General features: G+C 40.5%; 1 pseudogene; it reads right to left on the reverse strand.

Moving 5' to 3' along the window:
• Positions 1 to 202: 202 nt before the first annotated feature.
• LOC140193479 (homeodomain-interacting protein kinase 4 pseudogene) lies at positions 203 to 7,550 on the reverse strand (annotated as a pseudogene).
• Positions 7,551 to 11,077: the final 3,527 nt, after the last annotated feature.

Here is an 11,077-nt window from a genome sequence, read left to right on the forward strand (position 1 = left end):
ACTATGTTTAACTCTTCCAAAATACTGCATTATGAAATATTATTAAATGAAATGATAGTCTTTCACATTATTGTCCTAAAGTAAATATTGCCTACCATCTCTTTGGAGCAAAAGAAACTGTTTTTAGGATTAGTAATTGTTAGTAATTAGCAACTAGTAACTGCTAGTAGCCATCTCTTAACAACTTGCAGATTGTTACATTTCATACCTCAGTCATAGAAGATCTTGTAGAATATTTCCCAGAATTGTTATTTCTGTTCCTTTGACCTTCACTTGTTGATGGAAAGGTACCTGAGTGCTTAATTGTGCTTCTGTCTTTGTCAGTCGTGTGATCAACTAGAACCATATTGCTAAAAGAACAATCTGACCTTGATGGGTGAGATGCAGGTGGTCTTGTAGGATTTCCTAATGTTGATTCTGAAAAATGTCTGTACACGCACCAAGATACCTGATGACAAGCTTCTTGATATGGATATGGGAGGTTTATTGCGTTCTCTGTGAATGGTTGGTCAACCCGAGTTCCATTATATCGTAACTTAAGTCCTTGGATTCGTTCAGAATTTCTAATAGTCAGGGTGTTCCCTTTATCAATAGCTGTTTGTGTGATAGTACTGCTGTGATTCGGTTGATGTGTGCTCTTAATATGCACCTTGGCATTTGCACACTGAGGCTCCTTCAGCAGCTGATAACTGTGTTCCTTGCTCTCAACTCCGCCATAATTCAGAGTGGCATCAAGACCTTGGACAGAGAGCTGGTAATATCTTGTGTGATTATATTGGTTTTTCAATTGCTCCATGGTTATGAATGGATGGGTTAATGCAGAGTCCGGTGAAATGCGCATTTTGGGATCAAAGTTGAGCATTCTCTTCAGAAGAGCCACCATATCATTGCGGTCATGTAACTCAGCTATATCATCATCACTTGAGGACAATGTTTGAATGATATTGAATGTCTCAAGCTGATCAAGTGACTTTACAGTCTGTCGTCTTGGCTCCAGGGATGTCAACATCTTTGAGTCATATTCTGACAATGATTTAAGTTGCCACCGGTGAGCTGAATAAGGGCAAGGATTTCTTTTGAAGAAAAGATGTGTTTTACTTGCCTGGTCAAGCAAATAGTCCTTGGGTTGTCCTTGAGCTTCAATGATGATTCTGATCTGATCATATTGATTTTTACCGGGATAGAGTGGTCTACCAAGGCGGAGCTCAGCTAGTACGCAACCAACAGACCACATATCCAGCTTTTCACAGAAAGGCAACCCTAAGAGGATCTCAGGGGATCTATAATATCTGGCTTGGATATAAGGGTCTTTAAAATGAAAATTAAATGTTTCTATTAATAGAAAATTGAAATTAAATATTAACTTATTTTCAAAAGTCAAACATTGTTAATTAGCTGCTAAATTAGAAGTCCTTCCTGGTGCTTCATTTTTACCTCGAATTTTTAGATTTAAATAAGATTTAGATAATAAAACAGAGTGTTGAGCTGAACACAATCACCCTCTGTGAAATGCAATTCTTCAGACTCTGTCCAGTTGTTAATGAGCATTAGTGTAAAGCAAAAGAAAACTGGCAAAAAGATTTGCAGTCACAATACCAGTAAAGGCAATATCTAAATATATAAGGAAGCAGACTTGACATTGACCATCGTACAAACATTGTAGAAGGGAATGTATGAATTACTGAGTAACATGGAATAAAGTGGTTTGCATTCCTGTGGAGGAGGGTGGTTAAATAGGACATGCCATTTTTCATATTTTGTGGGATAATAACTCTATTATGCCTGTAAAGGCATATTTTGGGGTTAGGAGATATAATGAACATTGACTTCAGCAACCATCCTTCAGATATGAATATGGTTTGTAGATTAAATTTAAAATGCAGCTCCGAACCAGAAAAAAAGGCACTTAACTGATATGTGTCTGCATATGCATGAATGCTATCGACACCCCATTACATCAATGTGGCAGTAAGCAACACTTTGGATGTGTTGGTGTGAAGATCCAGGCATTTGAAAATTCCATGTAACTCAAAAGAAGGGGGACATAGAATCAGGAGAAGTAGAGTCAGTGTGGATGGAACTGAGGAACAATAAGGGCAAAAAGACCCTAATAGGTGTTATCTACAGGTCCCCAAACAGTAGCATGGATATTGAGTGCAAGTTGAATAGGGAGCTAACAATGGCATGTGGCAAAGGAAATGTCGCAGTAGTTATGGGGGATTTCAACATGCAGGTGAACTGGGAAAATTAGGTTAGTACTGGACCCATGATAAGGAGTTTGTAGAGTGCCTACAGGATGCATTTTTGGAGCAGCTTGTACGAGAGCCGACCAGGGATAAGGCTATTCTGGATTTAGTGTTGTGCAATGAACAGGATTTGATAAGTGATCTTGAAGTAAAGGAGCTATTAGGAGGTAGAGACCATAATATAAGTTTTTATCTGCAAGTTGAGAGGGATAAGGGCAGATCAGAAGTCTCAGTATTGCAGTTGAACAAAGGAGACTGTGGAGCCATGAGGGAGGAGCTGGCCAAAGCTGACTGGTCGGATATCCTAGCAGAAAAGACAGTGGAACAGCAATGGCAGGTACTCTTGGGAATAATGCACAAGGTGCAAAATCAGTTCATCCCCTGGAGAAGGAAGGATTCAAAGGGAGGAAAGTGGCCACAATGGTTGACAAAGGAAGTCAGAGATAGCATAGCATTAAAAAAGAAGTATAACAGACCTAAGGTGAGTGGGAAGATGGATGATTGGGAAATTTTTAAGGAGCAACAGAACTTAACTAAAAGGGCTATACGGAGGAAAAAAATGAGGTATGAACGCAAGCTAGCTAGGAATATAAAGGAGGATAGCAAAAGTTTTTTTAGGTATGTGAAGAGAAGGAAGATAGTTAAGAACAATGTTGGGCCCTTGAAGAATGAATTGGGAGAAATTGTTATGGGAAACAGAGAAATGGCAGACGAATTTAATAAGTACTTTGGATCTGTCTTCACTAGGGAAGACACGAGCAATCTCTCAGATGTATGGATGGGCCAAGGACATAGGGTAACAGGAACTGAAACAGATTGACATTAGGAAGGAAATGGTGATGAGTAGACTGATGGGACTGAAGGCTAACAAATCCCCAGGTCCAGATGGTCTGCATCCTAGGGTACTAAAGGAGGTGGCTCTGGAAATTGCGGATGCATTGGTGATCATTTTCCAATGTTCCTTAGATTCAGGATCAGTTCCTGAGGATTGGCGAATGGCTAATGTTATCCCATTTTTTAAGAAAGGAGGGAGGGAGAAAACAGAGAACTATCACACTGTTAACCTTACATCAGTAGTGGGGAAGATGCTAGAGTCCATTATTAAAGATGAAATAGTGGCATATCTTGATAGCAGAGATAGGATTGGGCCGAGCCAGCATGGATTTACCAAGGGCAAATCATGCTTGACTAATCTATTGGAGTTTTTCGAGGATGTAACCAGGAAGGTAGATGCGGGAGATCCAGTGGATGTGGTGTACCTTGACTTTCAGAAGGCATTTGATAAGGTACCACATAGGAGATTGGTGGGGAAAATCAGAGCTCATGGCATTGGGGGGAGGATATTGACATGGATAGAAAACTGGTTGGCAGATAGAAAGCAAAGGGTAGCAGTGAATGGGTGTTTCTCGGAATGGCAGGTGGTGACTAGTGGGCTGCCACAGGGCTTGGTATTGGGACCTCAGCTGTTTACGATTTACGTCAATGATTTAGAGGAAGGCATTGTGAATAACATCAGCAAGTTTGCTGATGATACTAAGTTGGGTGGCAGTGTGACGTGATGAGGATGTTAGGAGAATTCAAGGTGACTTGGATAGGCTGGGTGAATGGGCAGAAACTTGGCAGATGGTGTTTAATGTGAATAAGTGTGAGGTTATTCAATTTGGGAGCAAGAATAGGAAGGCAGATTATCTGAATGGTGTGGAGTTAGGTAAGGGAGAAATACAAAGAGATCTAGGAGTACCTGTTCATCAGTCTCTGAAGGTGAATGAGCAAGTGCAGCAGGCAGTGAAGAAGGCTAATGGAATGTTGACCTTTATTACAAAGGGAATTGAGTACAAGAGCAAGGAAATCCTTTTGCATTTGTACAGGGCCCTGGTGAGACCACACCCAGAGTATTGTGTGCAGTTTTGGTCTCCAGGGTTAAGGAAGGACATCCTGGCTGTGGAGGAGGTGCAGCGTAGGTTCACTAGGTTAATTCCTGGGATGTCCGGACTGTCTTACGCAGAGAGGTTAGAGAGACTGGGCTTGTACATGCTGGAATTAAGGAGATTGAGGGGGGATCTGATTGAGACATATAAGATTATTAAGGGATTGGACAAGATAGAGGCAGGAAATATGTTCCAGATGCTGGGAGAGTCCAGTACCAGAGGGCATGGTTTAAGAATAAGGGGTAGGTCATTTAGGACAGAGTTGAGGAGGAACAACTTCTCCCAGAGAGTTGTGGAGGTGTGGAACGCACTGCCTCAGAAGGCAGTGGAGGCCAATTCTCTGGATGCTTTCAAGAAGGAGCTAGATAGATATCTTATGGATAGGGGAATCAAGGGTTATGGGGACAAGGCAGGAACCGGGTATTGATAGTAGATGATCAGCCATGATCTCAGAATGGTGGTGCAGGCTCAAAGGGCCGAATGGTCTACTTCTGCACCTATTGTCTATTGTCATTCTGAGAGTATTGGAACTATAGAAGTTGTCCTGTTACCTTTGTTCTTTAACATATAAAAATGTTGGATCGCGGAGTTTCTCTCTTTCTTGAGTGACTCCAAAGGGTTGTCAGCTTACTTGTATGTGTCGAATAAAAGACTACCTTTATACCCACCAGCTGTATCTCTCTGGTGACTTTGTTCATGTTACAACAATGCCCACTTCCCCACACCTCTGCCCAAAACTTGTGCTTGGACACTGTTTGAGCAGTGTACCTTAAATATGCGGTAACATCCTAATTCATCCTTAAATTACATTAGTAAAATGGCAGCAGGTTCACCCACTGGAATGACAAATGGCATAGAAATTAGGTTTGGAAAGCACAGTGCTTGGAAAAAAGAAATTGAAAATATGTGAGCAGGTTGGAGGATAAAAGTGCGACCTACTTCTCCATTGACTTGTAGCCTGCCTCCTACATACGTTCAGTCTATATGTCAACTCCTGATGATGATCCTGTGGTACAGGAACTTTTGAGCAAGGATTGTCATGTCTGGAATAAGCAGAGACTAGAAAGCCAACAGGTAGCTCAAAGAGTTTTAATAAAAACAGGAGCCTTGCATGATTGGATCTTAGCCCTTTTCCCATCAATTACAGAAAACCTTTGAAGTTTTGGCACAAATACATCCAACATGTATGGATTTATATTTTATCAAGGTTTTCATAGGTCAGAATTTTTTCAGAGGAAATAGAGATCGAGTGTACATTTGATGGTATTTAACCAAAATGGTAGTATGTAATGAGTATAATTTGACATTTTATTGCTCCCTGGCTAACAATTTACATGAAAATTCTAAGTAGATAATTAGGACACATTGAATTTAAGGGATTTATTTTGAGCTTTGTACTAATTTATTATTTAGATATAATGAAATAACTGAGCCAATGAGAAACAAAAGAATTTAAGCTGATTGGCAATACTAGCATCACTGAAGTAGAAATTACTGATCCATTAGTAAACAACAACTGGCCCTATAGGAAACAAAGGAATAAATGAGCCAACAGGAAGCAATGAAAGTTGAACTATTTAGAAACAATAACATCACTATTACAGTGGAAAGCATTCATATGTATGAATCAAAAAATATTTGAATAATAAATTAGAAACAGTTGAGTCACAGCTAATTAGAAACAGCAGAAATACTGGGATAGTTATTATTGCTGGGCTACCCGAAAACATGATATTCATCCAACCAGGTAGAAATGATTGGAATACAACAATTAGATTGCTTAGATATAGAATTAAGTAATTTTAGCATTTTTTTACACGTGTATACCATTTTTGCTGAGTCAGTTGAGTGACTCCCATTTAGTTCACATATACAGTATATTGGGTTTATTTCAAAAATACCTGCCAACACTTCCTTGAAAATTGTCTGTCGAAAGACAAGCAGTGGAAAGTATTATGTTATTTAGATGAGTTGGTCATGGATTTGATGTCCTGTTGATGCTTGGTTGAATCAGCATAGGACTAGCGCTACAATAGTTAGCAACAACCTTCATAAATGATTGTTATGTAGCAACACATTGCTCGCCCCTGAAAATACAAACATGTAGCTGAGATTGGTCCATAGACTTCTCTTCTAAGCTGAAACATGGGCAATGGTTACAGAGGAATTATTGCGTTTTAGTAAATGTTAGAAATTTTGCAACACCCCAATGGCTGTTCACCATCTACAATGTTCATGTCAGAATGGAATACTTGCTTGAATGAGGGTAATTTCAACAGGAATCAAGAAGCTCAACACGAAGTGGGATGTAACAGCCTATGTAGCTGCCCAACCCACAACCATTCATTCATTGCACCACTGATGCCCCATAGCAATTGTTCGTACCATCTACAGGACGCAATGCAAAAACTCACCAAGGTTCCTTAGCCTACGCCTTCCAAACCCCTGACATCTACCAAATGGAAGGACAATTGCTGCAAAAGCAAAGGAACACCACCTGATAAAAATTGTCCTCTGAGCCCCACACCATCGTGACGTGGAAATATAGTGCTTTTCCTTTACCACTGTTGGGTCAAAATCCCAGAACACTCTCCCTAACAGCATTGAGGGTAAAATCACACTTCAAGCACTGCAGCAATTTCAGAAGGCAGCTTACACCACCTTCTCAAGGGCAATTAAGTACACACTTAAAAAAAATGTTGGTTCAGCCTGTGAAGTCTGTATCATTTGAATGAATTTTTAAATGTACCAAGTACTGAATAACATGACAAAAATATGCTGTGAGTGGTAGAATTCTTTCCTTAAAGATGTTAAACAATTTCCTAACATTTGATATCAAAATGATTAGTAAAGGGATTGTCAAATACATACCATTAATATGTTGAACCTCAGGCAGTATACTGGCTGAACCAAAGTCAATCACTTTGACCCTGAAAGGAAATCTGTTTTGGGCTACTAACATAATATTATCTAGTTTGATGTCTGTGTGAATGATAGATAACTCCTTCAGCATCACCAAAGCTCTCAGCAACTGAATGCCAATGATCCTAACATGCTTGGCAGGGAGAGGAGTAAAATTGTTAGCTTTTTGGAATTCTAGCAAATTCTGCTCTAGTAGCTCAAATACTAGGTAGGACTTTCCACTACTGTGGAAGCATTCGAGAAACTGTACAATATGAAACTTGTTTGTATCCATGTTTTGAAACAGTTTTAACACTCTCACTTCTGAGGCAATGCAACTATCATATTTTAGGGTCTTTACAGCAACAAACTGACCAGTACTTCTCTTACGGCAGCAAGACACCTCCCCATATACTCCCTCACCTATGAATTGGATAATATTGTATGTGTCATTGTGAGATAGAATTGCAGACATCCTCTTATCAGTGGGTTCAGAAAGAACGTTTTTTCGGGAGTATATGATATTCTGTGCAAAGCCAGTAAATCTTTCGGAGTTGATGTTCAAACTGTTCTCTCTTTGGTCATCCATAAGTATTCCATCTTCATTGTTAGTAGAACTTTGAGTGGATGTGTTAATACAAGATTGCTGCTCTTGTCTACACTTGTAGTCTCCTTTATCAGTGTCTATATCTTCATCTGGTCTCATTTCATCCTTTTTTTTGCTGTTGAGGCCACATAGAGACTTTCCAGAATAATATGCATTTTTGGAGGTCATTCTCAGTCAGTGATACGGTAATAAGGAATTATGTTCTTATCAGAAGTTGAAATAGAGCATTATATCTGTTTCTCTGCAGTAGAACAAATAATCAGCTGTAGAATGCAGTCGCCAAGTCTGAACTTAACTAAATTAGTAGGCATGCAAAACAGGTACTGGTTTATCAAGATCATTGTATCACAATCTGTATGAAAGTGTTTGTGCTCTGATGTCATAATTACCTTATGATTTCATCAAGGTGCTTTGTAGAAAACCATACAAGCATGATAATTTCTGTATTTGAAGAAGCCTTCTCTATAATAATATAGTGAGGTTTATCTCTGCGTTGATACATGTAGACAAAATAAATTTTGCTTTAAATAATCTTCATTTTTTTTCTACAATTCCATTGAAAGCCTGCATTCACAGACAGATTTCCACACAGTTCATCTTAGAATTGTCACCTTTTACATGTGAGACAACTAAGGCTGTACAATGAGTTACGTGGAATAGTAATCACTGTGAATAGAACAGGGAACACTGTGGAATTGTAGAATTGGAGCATCTTTCTGGACTTGATCTCCAATTGCTCCTAAGACACTCTCCTGGCTGGATTCACAAAGTGTGATTACATATCTGGAGGTAGGCTTCCGCTATACAAACTGGAGTCCTAGGGCACACCTTTTCCTACTTGGCTTGGACCTCAGGAGCACTATTATTCACCTGGTGTGGGCCTCAGGCATGCTGCTGTTCATCACGTTGAAGTGGGATGTCAGTCTCCTGGATAGTGCCCCAACATGGGAAACACTTAATTGTAATACTTGCTACGCTACTTGATGGCTGTCAGTTAAAGCTCCTCAGGTCACTGAAATCTTCTCTGGTTTCAATGTGATTTAAATTATTATTTGAATTATCTATCTTTTGCACAATCCATGGATCTCTAGATGAACAAAAATCCCTATTTAATACCACTGCAATCTGGAATAAACACTGCCACAAAAATTCAGTGCAACCGACACTTTCACTGTCAATCTCAAGGGAAAAATTGATCTGGTGCTTGGCCCATATTACCTCCAAGAGGATCACAACCTTGTCATGGTTTGGAGGCTTGCATGCCTCAATGACCCAGAGGGCTATGCTGGCTGAAGTCATAGCTTTATGCTTTGGCTCTTGGTAGGGTCACTCTTGCCAAACAGGTCAAGGTTCGAGGACAGACTAAGAGTGGTCCATTGGACCTCCAGGTTCAGGGATTCAGCTCAGTGCTAACAACCCTGAATGGAAAAAATGAAATTGTTACGGAAACAGCAATGAAGAATCCATCTACATCTAAGTGCGATGGTATTCCTAAGTTTCTACCCAGGGCTTGCATGACTGGCAGTAGTGAAAGCCAAGGTAAAGCTACTGACATGTGGAGGAAGCCCTGAACTCTACCAGAGATGGAGGATCATCATTGCTGCCCTAAATGGCAGTGGTGTAATGAACAGTAAGTAAGTAAGTTGGCCCATAGTTGCTGCCGTAAAAGATGGCTTAGTGACTATCTTCTTGGCAGTAGCAGTGTGTTCACTCACAATACTACTGGGAAAGCTGCAGGTGTGGAGTCTATGTACTTTCCTAATGAGAATACCTGAAAGCAATGCCACATGCCTCTCCTTTATCAATCAATTTGCTTGGGTAATCTTACCCGCAGCCTCATTGCCAACCCAATCATCATAGTATAGACACTCTGGATGTAGCTCGCTTTACAGACTTTTTACATCAGCTATAACAGCCAACTGATTACAAACAGCAAGCAAACAAAAGCCAGACACTAGCCTCCAAAATGAACAGATCAGTTTGAGCAAGCCCAAAAGAGGCTGAAAATAATGTTAGTTTCTGATAAGTAATGTTAGTTTCTGTGATGTTGAGGCTCTATAAGGCACTGATGAGGCCTCACTTGGAGTACTGTGTGCAGTTTTGGTCTCCTTATTTAAGAAAGGATGTGCTGATGTTGGAGAGGGTACAGAGAAGATTCACTAGAATGATTCCAGGAATGAGAGGGTTAACATATGAGGAACGTTTGACCACTCTCGGACTGTACTCCTTGGAGTTTAGAAGAATGAGGGGGGACCTCATAGAAACATTTCAAATGTTGCAAGGCATGGACAGAGTGGATTTGGCAAAGTTGTTTCCCATGGTGGGGGAGTCTAGTACGAGAGGGCATGACTTAAGGATTGAAGGGCACCCATTCAGAACAGAGATGCAAAGAAATTTTTTTAGCCAGAGGGTGATGAATCTATGGAATTTGTTGCCACGGGCAGCAGTGGAGGCCAAGTCATTGGGTGTATTTAAGGCAGAGAGTGATAGGTATCTGAGTAGCCAGGGCATCAAAGGTTATGGTGAGAAGGCGGGGGAGTGGGACTAAGTGGGAGGATTGATCAGCTCATGATAAAATGGCCGAGCAGACTCGATGGGCCGAATGGCCAACTTCTGCTCCTTTGTCTTATGGTCTTAAAAGCAGGATTTCAGTCCACATAGCCCACATACACAAGGTATACCTTCAGAATCAGGTTTATTTTCATGGTCTCATATATATGTTGTGCAGTTTGTTGTTTTGCAGCAACAGTACAGTGCAAATAATTATAAATTTAAAAAATAAATAGTGTAGAATAAATAAATAATGGAAAAATAGGAATAATGAGGAGTGTTCATGAATTCATGAGCAATTCTGAACTCTGATAGCAGAAGGGAAGAAGCTGTTACTGAATCATTGAGTGGGGGTCTTAGGCATGATGAGACCATGTCCTGTATGGTGAGGGTCCCTAATGAAGGATGCCAGCTTCCTGAGGCACTGCTGTTGAAGATGTCCTCGATGGTGCAGAGGGTTGTGCCCATGGTGGGGTGGCTGAGCCTGCTGCCCTGTGCGGCCTCTTGTGATTCTGTGCACAGGAGTCTCCACACCATGCTGTGATGGAACCAGTCAGAATGCACTCTACTGTAAATCTATAGAAATTCACCAGAGTCTTTGGTGACATTCCAAACCTCCAGAAACTCCTCATGAAATAGAGCCACAGGCGTGCTGCCTTTGTGACTGCATCAATGTCCTGGGTCCAGGACAGACATTGACAATTGGGAACTTAAAGTTGCTCACGTTCTGCTCTGCAAACTCCACAATGAGAACTGGTGCATGTTCTACCAACTGTCCACAATGAATTCTTTAGTTTTGCTGATGCTGAGTGAGAGATTGTTGTTGAGACCCCACTCAACTAGAT

Source organism: Mobula birostris, chromosome 1, assembly GCF_030028105.1.
Source record: "Mobula birostris isolate sMobBir1 chromosome 1, sMobBir1.hap1, whole genome shotgun sequence".
Taxonomy (NCBI): Eukaryota; Metazoa; Chordata; class Chondrichthyes; order Myliobatiformes; family Myliobatidae; genus Mobula; species Mobula birostris.